This window comes from Wyeomyia smithii, chromosome 3, assembly GCF_029784165.1.
Source record: "Wyeomyia smithii strain HCP4-BCI-WySm-NY-G18 chromosome 3, ASM2978416v1, whole genome shotgun sequence".
NCBI lineage: Eukaryota > Metazoa > Arthropoda > Insecta > Diptera > Culicidae > Wyeomyia > Wyeomyia smithii.
The window spans coordinates 22,099,042-22,122,791 of NC_073696.1; the positions used below are offsets into that span (position 1 = coordinate 22,099,042).

The 23,750-nt window shown below is 40.7% G+C and overlaps 1 protein-coding gene across 4 annotated transcripts in view; it reads left to right on the forward strand.

The window, feature by feature from the left end:
* The first annotated feature begins 6,067 nt into the window (after positions 1–6,067).
* LOC129726883 (E3 ubiquitin-protein ligase Ufd4) overlaps positions 6,068–23,750 on the forward strand; it is a 57,223-nt gene continuing 39,540 nt past the window's right edge. For all 4 annotated transcript variants that reach the window (XM_055684082.1, XM_055684083.1, XM_055684084.1 and 1 more), the window contains exons 1-2: positions 6,068–6,324; positions 17,260–18,139. The gene's annotated coding sequence lies outside the window, so the exon portion shown is untranslated. The remainder of the gene's footprint in view (positions 6,325–17,259; positions 18,140–23,750) is intronic.

Sequence of the window (23,750 nt, forward strand, 5' to 3'; positions counted from 1 at the left end):
TTACTTGATGAAGAGATAAAACGAAAGGGTTTGCACACAGAACAAGCTCCTTCGAAACTGGAAGCTGCCGCATTCAGTGGTTCGAGTAAAAGCAAATTTACTCAATTAATGAAAAAAAAAATGGAAATGCTTCGGATGTCATAGAGAGGGTCACAAAATAGCAGATTGCCCTGAGAAGAAAAATAAGAAAAAGGAGTCCACAACAAGTGCACACTTTGGGAATAGTGAAAAAGGTGTATGTTTCATGGGAAGCACATCGAGTGAATTTTCCGAGACACGGGAAGTTCGTTGGATTATCGATTCGGGATCATCGGAACATCTGACAAATGAACGACGTCTATTCAAGGAGCTGATTCCGTTGGAGAAACCGATGATCATATCTGTGGCGAAAGCAGGGCAATCCATTACTGCTGAGGCACGTGGTGAGATCGAACTTTTCACGGTGGTTGATGGTAAGACTATTCCAATAAAACTTACAAATGTTTTATACATTCCTGAAGCGCGGGTTAATTGTTTTTGCAAATGGTGTTGTTAGCGTTGAACGAAATTCGATATCAGTCGCGGTCGGTGCCAGACGTGGTAAACTCTATGAGCTGGATTTTTACCTACAAAAGCCAACTAGTGCGTCATTGTACTCATGCGGAAAAGTTCCCAAAAAGTGGGAATTGTGGCATCGTCGGTATGGCCACTTGAGTGCAAAAAACTTATAATTTCTTGTTCAAAACAATATGATCGACGGGATTAATATTAAAATGGATAAAAATTCCGAGAGTGATATTGTGTGTGAGTCTTGCATCGCCGGTAAGCAAACTCGCAAACCCTTTTCTGTACGCGAAGGTAAACGATCGACAAGGGTTCTCCAACTGATTCATTCAGACGTTTGTGGTCCTGTGACACCAATAGGCATTGAAGGAGAAAAATATTTCCTGACGTTAATAGACGATTGGAGTCGTTTCACGGTCGTATGCTTGATGCAATCGAAAGATCAGGTAACATATTTCTTCAAAGAATACGAAGCAATTGTGAGCGCAAAGTTTGGACAAAAGATATCTCGCTTCCGGTGTGATAACGGGGGCGAGTATAAAAACCGCGAATTTTTGAATTTCTGTAAGGATACAGATCGAGTGGACGGTTCCGTATACCCCAGAACAGAATGGCGTCAGTGAGCGCATGAATAGAACGCTAGTGGAAAAAGCACGTTCTATGTTGAACGATTGTGGAATAAGTAAAAAGTTTTGGGGTTCGGCGATTCAGACAGCGGCGTTTCTGTCTAATCGCATCCATCTAGTGGAATTAGTGAACGATAACCGCCATTTGAGATGTGGAATGGACGGAAGCCTAATGTCGGGAAGATGCGCACCTTTGGTGTAAACGTGTATGTGCACATCCCAGTAGAGCATCGCAAGAAATTGGATGCAAAATCCTGGAAAGGAATTTTCCTGGGATATTCAAATAATGGGTATCGTGTGTGGGACACAAGACGACACAATATAGTAGTTGCTCGTGATATAGTATTTGTTGAAAACGAAACTCACTCGATTTCGCAGATTGTGAATAAGCAAAGTTGTGGTGTACGTTGTACACCTGAATTAGCGGAGGTTATTGACAACAGTTTCGATAGTGAGAATGATGAATCAGTTGATGAACAGGTAATTCCCAATGAAAGTGCTGAGGAAGATGGTTATGACAGCTGCATTGACAATTCGCTTCAGGAAGCAACTACAGATAGCTTTGAAAACGACAGACGTCGGTCGATGTGTGAACGAACGGCCCCTGCGTGGCATGAAAATTCAAGATGGACTATACAGGATTCGCTCTGAATGTAGCAGGTTATGTAGAAAATCTTCCTTGTTCATTAGCAGGAATGAAAAGGCGACCTGATTGGGGTAAGGGGAATGACGCGGTTCACGAAGAAATGGACTCACTTATTCGGAACAATACGTGGACGCTAGTGAAACTTCCGGAAGGACGTGTTCCCATAACGTGTAAGTGGCTTTTTAAAATAAAAAGGAACCAAAATGGCAAAGAAGCTCGCTATGAAGCAAGGCTGGTAGCGCGCGGGTTCAGTCAAAAACCTGGATTTGACTATACCGAAACGTATTCCCCGGTGGCGAGACTTGAAACTGTTCGAGTTGTACTTGCCGTTGCCAACGAGAAAAAGATAGTAGTACACCAGTTAGATGTAAAAACCGCGTTTCTCAATGGAAAACTACCCGAGGAAATTTTCATGACCCAGCCTGAAGGTTTTAATCAAGGAACAGGTCTTGTATGCCGACTCAACCGCTCATTATATGGCCTCAAACCGGCTTCTAGAGCTTGGAATGAGAGATTCCATGAGTTTGTAGTAAAACTTGGATTCAAGAGGAGTTCAGCTGACCAATGTCTCTACATAAGCGTTGTTGGCGAAGAGCAGGTAATTCTGGTGCTGTATGTCGACGATATGCTTGTAGCTAGTCGCAAGTTGAAGGCAGTTGAAAAGGTAAAACGATGTTTTGAGAAGAAGTTCGAGATGAGTGACGTAGGTGAAGTTACACATTTCCTTGGCATGAAGATCGAAAGAATTGTGGATGAACGGATTCTCAAGATCAGTCAGCGTATGTTTCTGGAGAACCTACTTCATAGGTTCAACATGTTCGAGTGTAAACCTGTTTCAACCCCCATGGAGTGCCACTTGCGATTGAAGAAAGGGGAAAAGTCCGAACGTACAGCTAAACCGTATCGGAAACTCATTGGTTGCCTCACATATGTTACACTAACGTCGCGGCCAGATTTATGTGCCGCAGTGAATGTTTTGAGTCAGGTCCAAAGTTGCCTCACTGACCAGAACTGGAGCTATGCGAAACGAATTCTACGCTACATCAAAGGCACATTAGATCTTGAGTTGATTTTTCGAGGAGGTACTACAAAATCAGTACTGGATGCGTTTGCCGATGCAGACTGGGCAAATGATGCTATAGACAGGCGATCATTGACCGGATATATCTTTCGAGTGTATGGATGTACAGTTAGTTGGCTGACTCGAAAACAATCGACCGTGTCTCTGTCGTCAACAGAGGCCGAACTGGTGGCTCTGTGGACTGCAGTTTGCAACGGTGTTTGGCTGACCAGATTGTTAAATGACTTAGGAAAAGAGCCGCAGAATCCTATTGTTTATTACGAGGACAATCAATCAACCATAAAAATTGTTGGAGAGGAACGGTATGCTGGTCGACTAAAACACGTTGATGTCAAACATCGATTTGTTTTTGAACAGATTCAACAAGGACGTGTTACAGTTTGTTATGTTCCAACCGGTAAGCAGCTCGCAGACATTATGACAAAGGGTTTGCCAGCAGGTGTGTTCCGAGAACATCGGTCCAATTTAGGGTTCTCAGGTTCCGGAAATTGAGCGGAGATGTTGAGAGTAACGATTTCCTACTCCTCATCCATAAGATGTCATGTTCCACCCCTCAGTACGAAGCTGTAAAAACAAGCAAGTCGGCAACACGTTTTTTCTTTTCCTGTAACTACAAACACGTTTTTCTTTTATATCCAATACATTAACTTTGTGATCGGTAGTTCCGGTTGTTTTTCGTTTCCGATTGTGATGACCTGACCTCTAGTTATTATTACATATCACCTGATATCAGGCGATTCGTGCTATCGAGGCCATATCACCATCCATATTACCTGATATCCCATACAATCGAGCTGTCAACGGATATCACCTCGGCTACATGCTATCGCGGATATCATGTTCGAAAACCAATAATAACCACATTTCCCGCAGTTGGCAACACGGCCAACAGACATTCGACGCAACCCTACAAATTTCGCAATTCACGTTGCATGCGAGAAATAAGGAAGGAAAAATTTTTGCTATTTTCATCCCGCTCATTTTGACAATTGCATATGAGAGTTCACGTTGGTGCGAGCCAACTAGCTGACATCTCTATCCTAATTGCATTTCTCTTGTTGTCTTGTTTTTGCTTTGACCTGTTTTTGTTTTCTTCTCTTTTCAATTACCAAAGCAAATGTCAAACCATGCCATCTGACTGTAGTGTGAACACCTGGTATCAGGTGATATGCGGCGTAGTCTGAACAAGGCATAACTTGATAACTTGAAGCAAAACTTGATTTTCAAAAATTGTCTATCGCTGTCCCTCAATTTTTCAATCACGAATTAAAACTGCTCGAAATCGCTACATTGACAGTTTGCCCATTGTAGCGTTTTTGGAGCAATTTTCATTCTTCACTTTAAAATCGTAGGACAAATTATATTTTAAATAATCACGTTTTGCACAGATTACACTCTATTAGCTGATGTATTGTAAATTTCCGCTGAAACGCGAATTGGGTTGTTTAGCGATTCACGGATTTTCGATTTTTATATACTATCTGAAAGAGTGTAATTTTCTGAGCAAAACGTGATTTTTTAAAACTTTATATCATTATCCTTTGATTTTTGAATGAAGAATAAAAATTCACTCCAAATCGCTACAATGACAGTTGGTATATGGGCGAACTGTCATTGTAGCGATTTCGAGCAGATTTCGACCAGATTTAAATCGTGATTTAAAAAGCGAAGGACAACCATAGAAATTTTATTTTGAACACGTTTTACTTAGAAAATGCAGATCATTCAGATAATATAAAAAACTGATATAGCTAAGCAAAGCAAGGCAAAGCCTCGGTACTACATTCCGATTCGGAACTTGACCTTCTGTTTACTATACACAGACTTCGCAGCCAACCGTTAAGTGTGCAGGACAATTGCGGGGCTAGCGCTACGATCCTACTGACACTAACAATCTCTCCCGAGTCAGGACTCGAACCTACGACGACTGGCTTGTTAGGCCAGCAACGTACCTCGAGACCAGCTGGGGAGGCTAACTGATATAGCTAAACAACCCAATTACAGACAACTTGCAAGTAAAATGCAGACAACTTGTACGTCAGATTTATCGTATACCAGAATACGAGAGTGAACGCGATAGACTGTATAGATACGATTAACGAAGGTATTCTGTCGCGTTCGCTCCGGTTGACTGGTATACGATCAATCTGGCGTGCACGTTATCTGCATTTTGCTTGCAAGTTGTCTGTAATTCGCGTTTCAGATGCAATCAGCAATATAAAAAATCCGAAATCCGTGAATAGCTAAACAGCCTAATTACACATAAGAGTTCGCCTTGGTACGAGCCAACTAGCTGACATCTCTATTCTAATTGCATTGCTCTTGTTGTCTTGTTTTTGCTTTGACCTGTTTTTGTTTTCTTCTCTTTTCAATTACCGAAGCAAATGTCAAACCACAGACAGACGTCCAAGCAAGAACAAAATCGATCGAAAACTGAAATCATTCCGCAGTTTATGTTGTGTGAACACGCAGTTGTTCTATGTGTTTGTAAAGTTGGAAAAAAAGTTTGAAAGTCGGAAGTCTGACTTCCGAACTTTAATTTAGTGCTGGCGCCACAATAAATATGAACGAACGCACAAAAAAATATTACTAACCGAACACGTAAAAACCAACGTAAATTTACGTAAACCTGAATGTTTTCACTGGTTCAGGTTAATAAAACGCATGAAATTTGGTGAAAACAACGCAACAGCTCAATAAAATGCGAATACCATATTTTGTGTAAAAAATTGTATGAAGTTTTTGATATTGATATTGATGTTTCAACCCGCGTAATCATTAACCATAAACGGATGATAATCCATATGGTTTAACGATATCCCATACAGTCGATACTATATCCCAAACTAGTTGTTAAGCACGTTTTATGGCTATTGATTATGCGGGAAGGTATTCAATTTTACCTAAGTGACGACTTCCGTGTAAGTACTCAAAAGTAAGTAAATCACTTTCACCTGAAAGGACCTTCCTGCACAGAAGGACTGATTTGCGTCAAAAATATGCATATTTGGGTATTTTTATTTTTTTGTGTATAATTTTGTGTGTATCAAACTGGTATACCGATCTGTCAGCTGTCAAATCCGCAGCTGACAACTGTTATAACTCGAGCTGACTTGACAGAAAAGTCAAAAGAAAAATATACGCTCACCTCGAGAACACATCAGTCGGTGAGTTGATTTCGAACGGTTCGGTTGTGCGCGCGTATTGCTCTGTTCCCAAGCGTTGTGCAGTGTGATGCTATCTCTTTCACTCTAAGGTGCGTTACATTGCGGAAGAGGAAAATATTTTCCAAAAGTCAGTGACTGGGTGGAGAAGAGAAAATAATTGTGATTTTCCGAAACGGACTAATTTGCGGGTGGATTTCACCGACCCAGGTCAAAGGATACCGTGTCCAGCACAGCGGGGGATTTCCGCGCAAGCCGTGAACGGTAGGTTGAATTACGCCACGGAAAAGTCGAATCCAAAGGTTGACAAATGCTGTGCTGTGGGGAAAAAGTTGCAGAAGCACCACATGAACGGAGCAAAGAAAAAAGGTTACGTTGATGAGACGTGAGAAACGCGAGTTTAGTACAAGACAACCGAGTGATCCGTCAAAATGGACGTCCAAATCGAACGGTGTAGAGATTCTGATCGCGGCACGAAAATTTCGCAGTCTCGTTCGTTTTTCCTCTTAGTATGATCTATGGGGAAACCGTAGAAATACATCCGTTAAATTTCGGACTAGCAGAAAGATTTTCAGAAGGCGGCGACGGCGATGATGATGATGGAAAATTACACTTTTTTATGTTTGCTTTTCATTTCGACTCGTTTGCGTAAACAGGTCATTTTCACTTTGTAAATCAGCTACGTTTTATGGAGGTGGGTGAAAAGAGAGTGGATAAAAAAAGCTGAAATTTGATCATTCGATTGTCATCACTCAGACAACAGTTGTGAACAGTGATTGTAAAATTTGGAATTGCTCTTGTGTGGTATCGATTTTCAATGCTTATGTCAATTTCGAATGATTTACTACCATTTGTCAATTTTTTGTAAATAACATCCACGTGTGGTGTGTTTATTTCTCAGATGATCAGATCCCATAAGTAACAATTAAAAAATTGAACTGTAAATTGGAGTGCATTTCTTGTGCCTCCATAGTTCACAATTCACATATTTGGGTGTCGAAAATACTCAGCAAAGTTAAATTCATGCTGTGCGTATAAAATGTTAGATGCTGTTTGACCTGGGAGGACGGTTAATGGTGATTTTTATTCAACAGCAGGTCAGGCGTCTTGTTACTTAGCATAATAAGTAAAAAAAAACACGATTTAATTGAGTCAAACTACATGTAAACTTGTTTGATTTTGTCATTGTTAACGGAGTTAATACCCTTGTTTATTCAAACTTAATTACATTTAGTGCACATTTTTAATGCATTTTGAAGTTTTATACGTTGTAATAACGTCTACCATTTTAGAAAACCTTTTTATGATCTATTTTTTGTCAGTGATTTGGGTCAAGAAACAATTTATTACAACACCTAAAATCATTAGGCCTTTTTTATGACAGATATAATAATCGAGCTAAAATATTGCACAATCGTTAATCGCACTATAAGAAAACAGACAGCGCAGATACAAAAAGAAAAGGAGAAAAAAAGCATAACATAGTCGACCATAAATCAGTCGTAAACACTTTACCGGAAAATGATCACTGCAGAGATAGATGAAACTTTGTGTACCTGTTTTGTTCGTTTTAAAAGTCTATAATAGGTGTCTTTAAATATTTATGTCTAATAATACTGCCTCCGGGTCCACTCTGCGTTGGTGATCATCTAGTAATTTGTAGAAACAAATAAATTTCAAATAAGCATTGCAAAATAAGTATAAAAGCTAACTAACTAACCTCTGGCTGTATAATTTATTGTACGGCAATCACTTCTTGAAGAAATCACACGAAATGCTCGCGCACTTATACGTACATACACGCAGACAAAAACGTAGACGATTACGTTAACGTATGGTCCGCCTGACAACGAAGCCGCACGCCAGCCGAAGACCGACGAGTGGGACGGAAATTACGGAAAACCCATCAACCAGCGGAGCGCATCAGGCGAAGCCGCTAAAACCGCTGAAAGTTCAATGAGTTCAAAAAAAAAAATCAAATTTACTGGTTGCTGGTGCCTTCCTGCGCAGTCGTTCATCATCTCCATCGGGCCATAAAGAATCACCGAAATTACCTCGCCAAAGTCGCATTTCATTAAGAGCCTTGTGCCCCGGACACTAACAGCATGTACTCAACTGAGCCGAAACGAGAAATTCAAGAGCGCTTACCGAAGGTAACCGCTTTTGCACAAATGACTCACCAATGTCGTAGAAAGAAGTTACCAAAAAAAAAGAAAACGAAAGGAAACTAGCCGAGAGACGATGAGAGACTGGGCCCGGATTAGCTGGCTGGAGTCGCACGATCGAATTCGGTAGCGACAGCAGAGGAGACGCATGGTGCGCTCTCTTCCGGAAACTGCACTCGAGGAAGGATTCGTCGTTCGACGCTACCGCGCGTGCCGTTACTGATGAAATTCGAAGTTTACTGTACGGCATCCTATGCCTGAGTGTACCAGCAAGTTGCGTAATTTTTGCCGTGGCCGCGAGATTCCGCAAGGAGAAGGGTTGCAGGGGGAGATGAGTGATCGCCACATGTGCAATTATTTATCATAGGTGCACTGTACACACCATCAACTGGCTTGGTGCTTGGACCACCTTCATCATCGGACCGTTTAGTGTTTTTGATCACGTTAAACTTTAGGCAATAATCGTAAAAATTTCTGCATAAGGAAAACTCTTATTCACAAGTTGTAAATCTACTAAAGACGGACAAACATTCCTCTCTCGTGAAACTTTCTGTAGCTTGAAAGTAATAACGGCATTAGCCGGATGGATAATTGCCTCCAATCAGTCGCAGCATTGTGATAACTGAAAAAAGGCTCATTGTCGTCTGCTAAAGTGTCACGCGAGTCGCGAGATTTGAAAGGTGTGTCTACTCATGTGGTGATTGGTTTCACAATAATTTAGCATTATTACAGATTTACATAACCTACAGTCCTACAGTGCTACTTTCTGCAATTTCAAACGGTTGTTTGTTTGAAAGGAAATAATCATTTAAAATATATTGAAGGTTCAAGATAATTACAATATGTCTGTGGTAAAACTTTTCTGAATCATAATGAGCAGCTGTTCTTTGAGCTTCAATATTGAGTCATTACTGATGACGGTCACTTTTGCCTTCATTATGAGTCATTTTGCATTTGATGATTAAATTCATACGACAATTAAGTTAGAAGTTATTCATACTCGAGCTCAGGATATAGACTGACGAGTATAATCTTTTAGCAGTTCGGTGCTCGCTATTGCTACTTGCTTATCCACCTAATTTCCATAGGACAACGTTCGTACGAAAAAATTATTTAGATTATATGTGATTACTCAACAATGAAATCAAATTGTTAATAATAGAGGTTTTTGTCAGACCACATTCCTTGAGGAAATATTGCAAATTTCTATAATTTTGATGCGACAATGTGATAAATATGTAAACATTAAAATGCATGAATGACCAAGGGCAGAAACGTTCCTCCGTATTACAATATTAAACGACAAATATACAGCGTACGATTCAGTCACGCGCCACCAGCTGTGACAACTGAACTGCTTTAATAGAATGTCCTTGCCGAAAGCTGATTAAATTGTGATAATAGCTACACACAAAGCGTCACGATAACGAAGCGAAGTTTTGTAGCTGAAAGTTTACGATACCACCATACATTGCCAAACGAAGCTCGCAACAAATCCAACAAAGTTGTATCTGTCGTGCCCAAGCATGAAAGCCGTGGAATACAATAATTACAACCCAGCATGCATCCAGAGCCGGTTGTCATATACTAGTACACACAATTATCCAACCAAATCAAATCGGTATGCATTAATTGTACATTGTATACCCGCCCATTACTCGTTTCAGGGGAAACCCCGTTACTTACAAGTCACACTAATGTGGCAGTAAGACACAATTACACCGCTATCTTGAAGACTTACTCTCGAAAAACACAAAAAGCTAGGCGCCATTAAACCGGTGCTGTTTAGTATGTTCACAACATATGGAACTGAAATCCGTCATGTAGGTAGGAAAACGTAAAAAAAAACTCAACAATCATACGACTCTGACAAATTTGCGTGTCCCGTTCTCCTTGAACTGGGTCTCATAATAGCAGTGGTAGATACTTGAGATCGGCACACAATGTGCGTAGTGAACTTTAAAAAAACACATTCCTTTGTTGACTGCGCGGTAAAACTCTGCCCCCGGCTCATGTCTGTCTGTCGGTCGGTCGCTCGCTCGCTCGGCTCGCTTGACGCGAAGTGCCGCGGTGCTGTCGAGATTTATCTGATTAACCGGTAAACATTATCACACATCCAGTGCTCACGAACTTGAAACATGATAAAATAAAAACTGTTTCCTTTGATACCACTTGCGAAGACCGGCCGAACAGATTTCGTATCTGTCTAGCGCAGCTAACGACTTCATTCAGTTATGAAAACAAAAACGTGCTTTCTAAGATCTCTTTCTGAGTTTTGAATTGCGGGCAATCTGAACCGTACACACTTCTGGGAACGTGCGACCATCAGGGCCGGGCGTAGGATTTTCGCCTGGGAGGGGTTTAAAAAGTAGTATTTTTAATTTTGTTTATATTTTACTAAAGTTGCAAATATCATTGACACAATATCGTTTACCTGGAAAACGTGTTTTCGTGTTGTTCATGATATTTAAAAAATAACTGGATTGGATTAGAATTTTGGGCAATACAACGAATACTCTTGAAGGTATATTTCTATTATTTTATTTTATCTTTATTATAATCAAACTGAAATGATAAAGTGTCTTAGGGCTACTACAAATATCAACAAACGAAGCACTTTATAAAAAAATACTTAAGGGGGGGACCCTATTCTGGAAAGTTGAAAACTAATGAATTTTCGTGATTTGTTTTGTAGATGTTTAGAGTAAGGCAAAGTGTTCGGGTATTTTGGCTATTGATTAAGGTATATTTGAAGAAGTATTTGGCATGTCGTCGATGCAAATATAGTGAGTGTTACGATGTTAACAGCGTTTTTCACGAAACCATGTTTTTTCAACTGGTGGTAAGTTTTTCTCAGCAATCTTGGCTGAAATTTGGTTTTAACATGTGAAAATGGGTTATCTAACTTGTTACTTACCACCAGTTAGGTATTGATTTAGAGATTACATCCACGTTCCCTGCTGCCAATAGCGTAATACCCACTATATTTGCATCCACGGTATGCAAAATACATCTTCAAATATACCTTAATGAAAAACCAAAATACCCGAACACTTCACTTTACTCCAAACATCCGAAAAAAAATCACGAAAATTCATTATTTTTCGACCTTCCAGAGTAGGGTCCCCCATTAAGATTGTCGTCTACGAAGGAATTTCCTGAACGTTGTTACCGACATGTTGAAGTCAAATAGCGCTGCTACGTCGTTGAAGTTGTCTAACATAAAGCAAATTGGGTCGTGTTGCTCATATGATGCATTCTGATGTGGCAGAGCTACAAAGTTCCTTCGTCCTAATGGCCTTTCCTCCAGACAATGAAATCACACAATACTTCTGGACACTAACTCATGAAAAATGTCAACAAATCGCTGGATTTCGTGACAGTCTGCGGTATTCCGTATCCTATTTAACAGCCTAACATCGTTCGCAAAAAAAAACATGCGGCAATTTTCTAGCAATATTAACGATGCGTCATTTAACACAGATGACAGTGATCTTAAACTGCCTTCGGAACATCAGGTACAATTCGAAAGACGTTGTGATCCAATCTCAACGTCCGAATAGGACCTTAGGCATCGTACGAAGGTTTTTTGCAAATTTTAATCTCAAGAATATACATGGTATCAATAACGAACAAGAAAAGAAAATAAAGTATTAAAAATTACCCTTAACAGACCAAAACAGTAATAAAAAAAACAGTTAGAACAAATACATTTAGAACAAACAGTTAGAACAAATACATTTCATATTTACTACGTAGCTTGGTTTGACTCACCACCCTCCCCATAGTCACATTTCGTCACCAAACTGCAAACACCCTCCCCCCCTTTCCTCGGATGCTACGGCATTTATAAATGTTCCCTAAGCAAAACTGACCAGAGGAATATTAATCCTTTCCAGGGAATTGTAACTGATCAAATGTCTCTGATCGCAGTGATGAGTCCACACAGAGAAATAAAATTTCTTATTTCCACCTAGAAAGAAACTTCATCACACGTTTTTCGGAAAGCCTGATCAATAACATTGATTAGAATATAATTTTCTTTTCAGTTATTCTGTTAGAATGATCAGAAGTGAAATTTTTTCTATAATTCACTCTTTCTCGAAGAAAGTTATCAGTGATCTCAAACGATCGATTTTTTATAACACAACTTTTTTGTTTTTTCAGTGCATGATCTCAAAATTTAATTTTTGAATACATATTTTTAAATAAAAATTTTGACAATTTTCTAGAAACCATCCCTTGGCAACTTTTCTCTTACCTTACCTGACCAAACAGTCTCAAGCCGTGTCGTGACCTTTGCTGTACGTAGGAGTCGTTTCCATTCCACTCGGTCCATGGTTGCAGTTTGCCTGCTCTGCAGTCTGCATAGGGTCCGCAGGTCGTCTTCCACCTGATCGATCCACCTTGCCCGCTGTGCACCTCGCCTTCTCGTTCCTGACGGATTGGTTTCAAGAACCATCTTTACCGGGCTGTCGTCCTTCATCCCTACAACATACCCAGCCCACCGCAACCTGCCTATCTTAAGCAGGTATTAGACGAAGCAAATATTTACTATTTTTGGTACGATTTTTATTTGCACAAAATAAAATCTGTATTGAAAAATAGCAAATATTTGGTTCGTCTAATACCTGCTTTAGCGGTGTGGACGATAGATGGCTCCCCAAGCAGCTCCTGCAGTTCGTGGTACATTCGCCTTCTCCACACTCCGTTTTCCATCTGCAGTCCTCCAAAGACGGTACGCAACAACTTATTTTTGCTAGGATGAAAGTCAGCAGGATACTACAAAATTCAGCTTGAAGGAAGGGTATGTAGGGGAGAGCCTGAGAATAAACCCATGTTAAAGTCCTTTGACAAACAAATGGCCTGAATCTACTAAGATTAGAACCCACGACCCCCCGCTTATCAAAGCGGACTCTGTAACCTTGCGGCTACGAAGCTCCCCGATTTGCTGCCATAATTCGCCGTTACCAGCAGAGAAATTCGGCGCATTTCCTGCCATGCAGCGCTGTTGAATTTCTCTGCTGGTATCGTTGTCGGCAGTTATCAGTGAGCCCAGATACACGAACTCATCGACCACCTCGATTTCGTCACCACCAACTTGAACTTGAGGTGGGAGGTTAGCACTATCTTCTCGTGAATCCCTTCCTTTCATGTACTTCGTCTTCGATGCATTGATGACCAGTCCAATCCGTTTGGCTTCAGCCTTTAATCCGATGAACGTATCCGCCATCTTTACAAAATTCCGATATCACAATTTCGGTATCGTCGGCGAAACCAAACAGTTGAACCGACTTTTGGAATATCGTGCCACTCGTGTTAACCGCCGCTTTACTAATGACACCTTCCAGGGCAATGTTGAACAATAGGTACGAGAGACCATCACCTTGCCTTAGACCTCTTCGGGTTTCGGAAGCGTCTCGAGAGTGCCCCCGATACTCGAACTACACACATCACTCGATCCATCGTCGCTTTGACCAACCGCGTCAGTTTGTCCGGAAATCCGTAGTCGTGCATAATTTGCCATAGCTGGTCCCGATCGATTGTGTCGTACGCCGATTTAAAATCGATGAACAAATGACGTGTAGGCACGTTATATTCGCGGCATTTCTGCATAATCTGCCGAACCGCGAATATCTGATCCGTGGTGGCGCGGGTATCCATGAATCCCGCCTGGTAGTACCCCACGAACTGCTTCGCAAATGGTGATAGGCGACGATAGAGTATTTGGGAAAGTACCTGGTGGGCGGCGTTCAGCAGAGTGATTGCCGATAGTTGCAGCACTCCAGCTTGTCACCCTTTTAGCCCCTCCACTCCTCCGGTACTCGTTTGTTTCTCCCAAACCTTGACAATGATGGCTCTAGCCTGTGCTTCTTCATCGTATTTCAATAGCTCGCTAGGAAGTTGGTCAACTCCAGTAGCTTTATTGTTTTTCAGCCGGCCAATCTCCTCCTCCACCTCCAGGAGATCGAAAGCTGGAATCCTGATGTCTTCTGCTCGTGCACCAAGATCAGTTGCCATACCGTCCTCGCGCTCTACTGCATCGCTGTTCAGATGCTCGTCGAAGTGTTGCTTCCACCTTTCGATCACCTCACACTCGTCGGTAAGGAGGTTGCCGTCCATGCTCCTGCACATGTGGTGATCACAGCAACGTCAAAAATTACCGTGGCATTACTAGTTTATCTGCAGGTTCAAAACTTTTTTAATTAGTCGTAAGTGCAGCTATTCTACGTAGCACTAGACACTACATTTCCTCTGACCAGCAAGGTTTCATGACTGGTCGCTCGGTGACTACGAATCTTCTGGACTTCACCTCTAGTTGTATTAATGAACTGAAATGTAAAGCACAGGTGGACGTAATATACACTGATCTGAAAGCTGCTTTCGACCGTATTAATCATCGAATACTGTTGGACAAAATCTTGCGAATGGGTGCTTCGCGACAGTTCGTAAAATGGCTAGGCTCATATTTGTGCGATAGAGTTATGCGAGTGAAACTGGGATCACAATTATCGCCTCCCTCCACCAATAAATCTTGCGAATGGGTGCTTCTCGACAGTTCGTAAAATGGCTAGGCTCATATTTGTGCGATAGAGTTATGCGAGTGAAACTGGGATCACAATTATCGCCTCCCTCCACCAATAAATCGGGTGTACCTCAAGGCAGCAATTTGGGACCATTGTTGTTTATTTTATTTTTCAATGACGCTGCTGCTGCACTTGGAGTTGGCTGTAGGCTGTTTTATGCTGGCGATCTTAAAATATTTTTGACGATTCGTTTCATCGTCGAATACCTGCTTTAGCGGTGTGATGTTCGACGTCTACAGGATATGTTAAATTCGTTCGCGTATTGGTGTAAATTAAATTGTTTGACAATCAGCATTGCTAAATGCGAAGTAATGACTTTTCATCGCATAAGATCGCCTATATTATTCAGCTACCAAATAGATGGTCAAAGACTGAATAGAGTTGAATACGTAAAGGATCTTGGCGTGACTCTCGATCCCAAACTGACTTTTGATCGTCATCGCGCGATAGCTATTTCGAAAGCTACCCGTCAGCTAGTATTCGTTTCAAAAATCGGACCCGACTTTAAAGACCAGTACTGCCTAAAATCACTGTATTGTGCTCTTGTCCGTCCTGTCCTCGAAAACGCAAACTGGAATCTACGTATAGAACGTGTGCAGCGAAGGTTCATACGTATGGCTCTTCGGGACCTGATTATCCTGTCGCATCCTGGAAAGCAGAACGATTTGCAGTTCCATGTCCCAAGTTTCCAATTGTAGTCCTTATTTCATTGCCTAGGTCCATGCCTATTGTCCCGATCCGTATTATCTCTTCTAACATGTTGTTTTCCGGGGCGGCTCGTTGGGCCTTCCCCAACCCCCTGTCTTGCCGGGGGACCATCGTGTCAGCTCTGTTTGAAGTCCCATGCTGCCACCAGGTTGATCAGCCGCTCTTAACATGAAGATCAGACACTGTTTTGAGCCGCACCATCTTAGTGAACAGACGCTCGGGTTGGTGAAGCATTTCCTCTACCGCAGGAATATGGTTTATGCGCCAATGATCGCGTCGCACCTTCTCACGTTGTTATTGTCGGATGACAACATTGCCCAGGCAACACCAAATAGTTGTATCCATGTTTCAACCGGCAGTCTAGTGTAATCATACGACTCGTGGAGGTGTGAGATAGGAACTTGTGAGGGCCGAAGCTATGCTTGACGCTCCTTCCAGGCTGTCAACTCACCATATGATGCCCAACTTTTCTCTAACTCTTGTCATTACCAAACGGTGATAGTCTCAGAAGCAAAAACGTGAAAAGCGGACTCGGTTTCAGCGAGCATAAATTAAATATAATTTCCAACTAGTATCATTATCACTCGAACTGCATACTTATTACTCAAATCGTTAAAGTTTTACCAAGAATTCTCGCGTAATTCTTCAAAGCGACCTATCTAACATTGAGAGACTCTCTTTGTTTACTTTCTCTTTATTCAATAATTATGTTTTTTTTTTCATATTACATAACACTCAATGCATAGTAAGTAAGACAGTATTACTATCTCTCGATCAAGGGGAAGAAAGCTTAGAGAATATATATAATGACGACGTAATTAACGAAACAGAGTGAGAGATGAGAGAATCTGTCATTGTTACTTAGGTCCCTTTGAAAAATTACGCGAGAAGTGTTTTTTTTTCTGGCAGAAGCTTCAAACTCCAAAAACCCCTCTCATGTGCACGGCTATGGTGCCCAGCATATGACTGATAATGTTATAGCCAATCCCACACAATGGATGGTGCTGGGTTTATTCGCTTGTTGCTACAGAAGCTGTCAGGGGCTGGATAGCAGCAGCAGCAGCCTCATGTAACCTCCAGCCTTCGAAGCAAAATCTCACGTAGCTGTCGAATGGCATGCCTGAAATGGGCCCTGAAGCAACTTCTCTCAGCAGCCCCGTTTCCAACAATAAAGCCTAATTTCTTAAATGTTTTTTTTTTTCTTTGCAACACTGCACCGCACACACATGCTGCCACCAGTAGCTAATACTATCATATTTGCTTTTGCATAATAATTTTTCGTCTGTTTGGCTGTTGGTTACCTCGATTTTCGTAACAATCGCGTTTTCGAATCGCGTGCATGAGCACCTCCTCCCCTGCTCCTGCTGCAGCCGTACACCGCCTCGTTGCGTGAACCGCGCGCTCGATGCACTCGACGATGAAAATCCAAATCATGACAGGTTTGTGATGCTCGCTCGCTCCCTCGCTCGGTCGGACGCTCGGTATCGGTATTCACGATCTGCGCGCGACCCCGCCAGCACTTAGCCACTGCCAACGGCATATGAAATTGAAAGAAAAAAAAAGTCCTCCAATTACGTTATAGTGAGCTTAATAATCTGTTTATTTTCTCAACTGTTGATTGAAGCTAGTAGCTTCATTCAATTTTCTCTAATAAAAGTGCAATTCTACTGATGACCAGAAAAAAAACACACATCCCTAACTGATATTAATACCTCTCTCACCTTTTTCTCTACTTGCAGATCGTCGAGTATCCTGTTCGCGCACTGAAAAGTTAAATTTGTCCTCTCAATCACGCTGTCCGAAATTCAGTTCTAGAGCAGCTGTGGCCCACTTAGGCGTCCATATAGCAGTAATCGCGTTCCGATTTCAATTGATAAATTCGAGCTGGGTGTAAAGACCAGCGGAAGGAAAATTTGAAGGAAAAATCAATTTTGTGAAATTATCCTTAGCGAAAGCAAACGCGCGCGCGTTCACCGAATCGCGAGAAAAAAGGCAAATAAGCGCGAAAATAATCGCGACCATCGAAACAAAAAAAGAGTGTGTAGAAAATAGAAAATCAAGCATAATAAAATCAGTGCAAGTGCTTAGTGAGGTGTGGTTTGAACTTTCTCCTCGCAAATCGCTGTGAAATAAAAAAAAAAAACCCGACCGCAATACGAGTCGGGAGAGGAAGTGGAGAAGAAGAAGAAGAAAATCAAAATCAAAATTGTTTCACTCTTACTGGCGGACAATTATCCTATCAGCCGCGTCTGTTTTGCTGTTTGTGTTCCGATTGTGCGCGCGTTCGCACCCGTAGGAGAGCATCTGTATATCTTGACTCGGCGGAAGCGCACCGCTAAGTGAGACCGCGTGTGCTGTGCTGTGTGCGCTGGAAAAATAAAAGTAGCCCACAAACCGCAGCCGGTTTAATGAGTTTCAACCGGAAAATACGGCAGAACCAACATCAGCAGCACTAGGAGCCCGACCGTCGTCAGTTGATCGTTGGTATCAGCTTGCGGTTGTTGTGGTTCGGTGATTGAATCTCGCACCCACCCGAGCAGACGTGACTCCTGAGACCCCTGGGGAAGACACAGCAACGGCACAGTACAGCGTATCGCTCCGCACCCAACTTCTTTCGAGGTGAGTGTTCCGCTGGTCAGGTAATGCTTTACACATTTCAGAACAGGGAATTGTTGATGATGGATTTATTTAATGCAAAATATGTCCAATTGCATGTAAATTTCTTTACTTTCTCCGCATAATTCGAGCTCAACCGCAAGTGATTGTATCTGCGATCGGATATCGTTTGATAATAATAAAAATTGCAAACCATAAATGTTAAGAGTTACTTCTGATACCAAAGGATAGGAAACGCAATTTTATTACCTTGAATTGCTTTCTCAGGTTTAAATAAAAAAAAATAAAAATATACTTCTTTTATTTGCTGATCTGCTTCTGATTTCTTCGTTTGTAAATCGAAAATTTATTTTGGACTCCTGCTTCGGGAATCCGAAGTCACTTAATCATGGCAATCGTCGTAGTGGAACTAAGGATCGATGTGGCTCTTATGGAATACGAAGAATTCATTCTCCTGGATGAAAACGTACGTGAAGATGGAGCAAAATCTTGCTTCTTCAAACAGAGGCGACGCGTGACCAAGTGGGCTACCTGTTCAATCAACATTTGCAACACTGAAACAACAGTATGTGATAACAGTTTCGAAAACTTTTATCTCTCTACATTTATCTATATGGCAAAGAAGTTCTACGGTCTATTATGACCGCGAGTTTTCCGATAATTTTCTCGTAGAATAATGATATCTGCATCATTTCATAGTGGAAATCTTTATCCACATTTATCACATCATGATTCTCAATGATCGGTTTTAGTCGTAAATAACTCTTGATCCGTCGAAGAACTAGAAAAGTTCGCTCGACGGATGGCGTTGTGATATGCAATGTCAGTATCGTTCAGGTTTTGTCCAACGACAATTAAAATTATGTTTATGATCTTTTTGCCTCTAAACTTTTCGCATGAGTAAAAAACCTATCTTTGTTTATCAAATCTTAGTTCAATGCTAAAGCGTTTCCTTTGACGATGTTAAAATTTTAAACTAAAAAGAAAGCAGCGCGTAAGAACACAAACGTATACTATGCAGACTATGCGAGGTTCAAGTTTTCGAATGAACAAAATGGGTGTAGAGGTTTGAATGAAACTATACATCGACGGAAGAATTCCACCTCATTGACAGAAATAATGAATGAATTTGCTCGTTTTTCATTTGCACTACGAAAGCTCTGAAGATGGATCTGCGAACTCTCGCGGCCACGTGGTCTCTCGAATTTCATTGACGTCGAGAGAAGAAACAGCAAGGCACAACGAAACAGATTACCAGACACTAAAGAGAGGTGGTGTGTAATGAATGTTTTCTCTCGCTGACATCGGTTTTGTTCAGCAGAAAGTTTGAACCAAAAATGTCATTTTTACGCGATGCGTCGCATTAGTAGTGGTGAGCATAAATGACTGCGTCTACCCTGCCGCACTTGAAGGTGCAGAGAAGTTTTGAACGACGGTTAGTTCATGGGAATGGTCTGAACAAACGGTAGTCATTATTGCGTGTGGCCGTGTGGGTTGCGTTGCGTGTGAGTTGTATGGCGTAGTCTGAAGTGTAGCCCATCAGGTTACATTCTTCACGGTGCATGAATTTCCACTATGTAGAAAATAAAATAAGGATGTTCGGGATAACATTGAAATTACAAATAAATTACCTTCGATGATTTTTCATCCACTCTACAAATGTGAAAAAATCACTTTTTTTCTGAGATTGTCTACCTGTCCTATGAACAGGTTGAACAGGTGAACGAGACGCCTCTGTCTTCAAATTTGTTTCAGCCGATCAATTTGAGTGAAAGACTAGGATCTGATAAGCCAAAGGTTCGTGTTCCGCGAAGCATTTGCAAGTACTCCGCGGTGTTTTCGATTAAGAGCAGTTCCTCAAAAAATGTACCATTTTTGATTTGGCTGAAACTTTGCATAGACGTTTCTGTAAACAAAAGTTGCTATTTTTTGCTATTGGTTATTTGGGTTTTGGCTCATTTTTGAGAAGCTAATAAAAAATGCTATATTGAAAAGGTATTGATAATTACGAATATTTTTAGGGCCGAAACGGTTTGTTTAAACAGTGTACCGCCCTCGACAAAGTTGTAGATAGTTGTTTCGTCTTCCCGAAAAAATATACACTCCAAAAAATTATTATTTTTTGAGTTTAAAGCTAAATTAAAAATTAATTACATATAAAATCTCATTTTTCAGAAACCCGATTTTTTTTTATAAAACTACAAAAGATTACCTAAAAAAGAAACCGGCCCGATCATAAAGAAATCAGGGAAAAAAGTTATAATTTAAAAAAAAATAATTTAAAAAATTAAAAAAAAAATATTTTTTTCAGAAAATTATTCCTTTTTTCCTGATTTCTCCATGATCGGACCGGTTTCTTTGTAGCCTTTTGTAATTTTCATAGAAAAATAAATTTAAAAAAAAATTGCTTTTTTAGATAATTAATTTTTAATTTTTATAATTTTTTCAGAGTGTGTATTTTTTTCGAAAAAACAAATTAGCCATCTACAACTTTTTCGAAGACGAGCAAACAAATCGTTTTGACACTAAAAATATTTGTAATCATCAATACCTTCTCAAAAAAGCACGGCTTGCCCATTTGCCTCAATTTCTCTCCTGTTTCTGTCGACAGCTCTTTTCGCTTCGTCGTTCAGCCTCGAAACGTAGTTTCCAACGCATGGCCATCAGTGTCTCATTGGTTCCTTTGGTAAGAATTGGTATAGACCGGTTCTAGGAATCCTGGAGAAACACGTTCACGTTCCTTGCTACGCTGCGTATAGAAACTTTTTGCTTTGTGTTGTGTTTCAGCCGCTCGCAGAAAAAAAATACACTTGCTGCTCACTTCACAGTTGGGCGAAACAAACGTGATGAATTACTCTAGTGAGAAGCACAACGCGGTGATCGCTGCTGAGATAAATTCGATAGCATTTGAAGAGCAAACATGCTTGACGGGTAGCTGGATTTTTTTTTATTCTGTTGGTAGATACAAAGATAACCACGCAATCTACTTTCCTACCTAGATGCTCCTCTAATTTAATATATGCTTAGTATATATACACAGTAAAAACACTGCAGTGAGCTCTGTTGTGTCGTTGTTGAACGTAATGTATTTTCGTGTGAGAAAGACCACACCAGTTTATTTTCTCTCTAGAGAGATATTTCAGATTCCACCGAGGAGGTTTTTTTTGCAAGCTGATGCGATTTGCGGCTCTCTTCAAGCAAGTGCGTCGCTTTGCCCACCAGTCTAAGAGCAGTTGATTTCGCATTGTAAGATATTCTCATACACGCTAGTGATTTTCTCAGGAGAAATAACAGGCCCAGGCTACGGCGATATCCATCAACCTCAAGCAATTCCCAACAGTAGTAGTATGGAGGCTGTGTCTACAAACAATTAGCGAAAGAACTATTCCTATCCAACATGTGCGTTTGCGTCCCCGATGACGATATTAATATCATGGTTTGGGCACTCTACGCCTGCTTTGTCGAGGACGTCACTGTAGCGGATATAGGATTTGAAAGTCATTCCAGCGATAGAATCTACCGCTCGGAACTCACGTTCACCCGTCTTCGGCGATCGCACTTTTGCACGCACTATGACATCCATCTTAACAATTTACAGTAGTCTGGCCAAGATGCCCACGCATGCCAGCTCGAGTATAGTTCTGATGTTCCAGAAACCGACAGTTATTGTCCCTTTTGGTTGCCTTGCCGTTGCCTGCCTTACTATGATTGCGACAGAGTCGTCTTGGATATAACCTTCGAGACACCGCGTTCCATAGCTCAGCCGTTCACCAAACGCAATTATGTGCCGCTCAATATTGGAAGATTATTACGGAAACTCTTCTCAGTTAGTATACGGTAAAGATTCACATCGGAGTTGGGACCCGATATTCACCCGTATCCCAGTCAGTATAGGGATGTTTTCGTTAGAAGTAACAGGTATCAGAGGGGCCTTGATTAACCCTACACTCAAAATTTGCAAACCAACCTGCATTTTTTAATTAATTTAAAGCCTTGGTGCTACATTCCGGCTTGTTAGGTCAGCATCGTACCTTGAGACCATCTGGGAGACTATTGAATCAATTCATTCATTGATATTTTGGATGGAAATAGTACTTCGTCGAGCGAAGGACCTTAGCATCTCTTTGATATTGGCATCTACAGACCAAAGCCCAGATTTTCGTGGCTATGATTTCAAAATGTACAAACAGGAGTGCCTTGAAAAACATATTATCCCGTATAATAAGCCCACGATTTTTCTCTCTATTTTCGAAATGCAATAAATGTCATTTTTTGAGCACTAAACATTTTTTTTTTTTCAAAATAAATCCGTTGGTGTGGCTACTCAAAAGCCGGCTATTTCCGTTTTTTTTCAATTAGATTTCCTAAATGTCGCCGATTTTTCCAATCATATTTTCTAAGTTTCCCCCGTGTTTTATTTTACATAGAAAAAGAGAAAAACATAAATTTTCTCATGTTTATTTATATTCTTATCAGCCTGTAACCGCCTCTAGCTGTCCGTCGACTTAATGTAGTTCTTTTATAGACTCCTACACATTTTTTGCAATTATATTTTATCTTCAAACAGTTGACAATCTGAAGGCACTTTTTTGCTTCCTTTTGCTCAAAGTGGTCAAAATTTCACTTTTTTGCCCGATAGAAACAAAGACATGTAATTGTCAGAAACTAAAAGCTTTTCGATTCCACATTCATTAGAAATGCATAAACCTCGACAACTGTTGTTATTTCAACACCTTTTTTTTGAAAACTTTGGTATCCTGGGACTTGAAATTTGAACTACCTACCTACTACCTGCCTATCCTTAGCTGTAGTCCATGCATCAATTGAATTTTCGCAGCGAAACAAGCGAAGAATAACACTGAAACATCGAGCATAAAGAATGTCATTGACTCTGCCTACAAATATCTATCGAACAACGATCTGGCTGGATTGATAAAGCTGGAGAACAACTCAAAGCAAATAAATAAGCTAGGATTTGAGCTTCGAGAGGTCTGGCAAGAGGAGGAGGACGTTGCTGGCAACAAGGAAGTAACTGCGAGATCACTGATCTGTTGACTTGATGATCAGCAATGTCCCATACATGCTGAATGAAAACTTGTCCACAAGTGGTCATAGTGCAATGTTCTTTGTTACACCGACTTCTCAGTACCTCTGGTAAATTTGCGTCTTCTGACTAAATCGCAACCTTGAAAAACATTAAGCTGCTTTATCCTCGTGCAGTTTGCGATCTCAAACTTTATAAATAACATAGATAGATAACAATATCCAACGTGTTGTTAGATAAATGAAATGTTGAACCATCTTGTTATACGCTAGTTATCATTATTATTTCATTGCTCAGCGGTAAAATTGATGAAAAGTTTCAAAAAAAAATTACGCGAACAATGAGCCAATTACAAGCCAGCACAGACGACATGAACATACACCAACTATTTACTGTGATATCCTCTATGATACTGATCAGAAAAATATAAGAGAGACTTCTCGTCCCAACAGGTCAAATAATGTTTGCTTCCATGAATTTAGACTAATTTGATGTCTCGAAGGTGAAGGCTTTTCAAAAAGTTTGAAACAGCCATCTTTCTTGAACAAAAGTACCGTAAAGGACAGGTGG